The sequence below is a fragment of the Culex pipiens genome, chromosome 3 (genome assembly GCF_016801865.2).
Source record: "Culex pipiens pallens isolate TS chromosome 3, TS_CPP_V2, whole genome shotgun sequence".
In the NCBI taxonomy this organism is placed as follows: Eukaryota; Metazoa; Arthropoda; class Insecta; order Diptera; family Culicidae; genus Culex; species Culex pipiens.
Genome location: NC_068939.1, coordinates 7509943 through 7511620, shown reverse-complemented (window position 1 = coordinate 7511620; position 1678 = coordinate 7509943).

Here is a 1678-nt window from a genome sequence, read left to right as displayed (position 1 = left end):
AAATAAAAATAAATAATAAATAATAAAATAAATAAAAATTTAAAAATAATATAATAAATAAATATAAAAAATTAAATATATTAATAAAAATTAATAAATATAAATAAATAAATTAATAATTTAAAAATAATAAATAAATATAAATAAAAATTAATAAATAAATAATAAATTAATAAATAATAAATAAATAATAAATAAAAAATAAAATAATAATAATAAATTAATAAATAAATAAAAAAAATAAAATAAATAAATAATATATGTTAAAAATAAATTAAATAAAATAATAATAAAATTTTTTTAAAAAAAAAAATAAAAAATAATAAAAAAATGAAAAAAAAAAAAAAAAAAAAAAAAAAAAATAATAAAATAAAATAAAAAAAAAAAAAAATAAAAAATAAAAAATAAAAATAAAAAAAAAATTCAAAAAAAAATTAAAAAAATATTAATAAAAATTATATAAAAAAATAAAAATAATAAAAATTAATTTAAAAAAAATATTAAATAAAAAAAAAAAAAAAAATAAAAAAAAAAAAAAATTAAAAAAAAAATTAAATAAAAAAAAAAAAAAAAAAATATAAAATAAAAAAAAAAAAATAAAAAAAAAAATTAATAAAAAAAAAAAATAAAAAAAAAAAAAAAAAAAAATAATAAATATAAAAAAAAAAAAAAAAATTTAAATAAACAAATAATAAAAATTATAAATATAAAAAACATACAATTATAACATATCAAATAATATTCAAAAAACTTAAAATATAATTAATTCGATCAACTCAAAAAAATTTCTTTTATACATAAATCTCAATAATCTCTTTAAAATAAATAAAAAATAAAAAAAAATCAAAATAACAAAAAAAACAACTAATCTATGATATAATAAAAAACAAAAAAATAAAACAACCAATTACAAAAATAAAATATTAATATAATTAATAAATAAGACAAAATAAATAAAACAATAAAATTAATATAAATTTAAATCCTAATATATTAAAAAACTCAAAATCAACCAATAAATTAAAAATAAAACCAAAATATAAATCTAAAAATATAAAAAATAAAATAATAAAATAATAAATTAATAAAAAAATTAAAAAAAAAAATTTATAAAAAAAAAATAAAATAAAAAAAAATAAAATAAAAAATATAATAAAAAAAAATATAAAAATATTAAAAAATAAAAATTAAATAAATAATAATAAAAATATAAAAATATAAAAATAAAATATAAATAAAATAAAATATAAAAATAAAAAATAAATAAAATAAAAATATATAAAATTAAAATAAAAATAAAAAAAATAAAATATAAAAATAAAAATATAAAAATAAATTAAAAAAATAAAAATTATAAAAATAAAAAAAATAAAAAAATTATAAATATAAAAATAAAAAAAAATTATAAAATATATAAAATATATAAATTATAATAAATAAAAAAAATATAAAAATAATAAAAATATTATAAAATAATAAAATTATAAAATATAAAAAAAATAAAAATATAATTAAATATAAAAACTAATTAAAAATATAATAAATAAAAAAATAAAATATAAAATAAAAAAATATAAAAAAAAAATATAAAAAATATAAAAATAAAAATATAAAATATAAAAATAAAATAATAAAAATAAAAAAAAATATAAATATAATAAAAAAATAAAAATAAAAT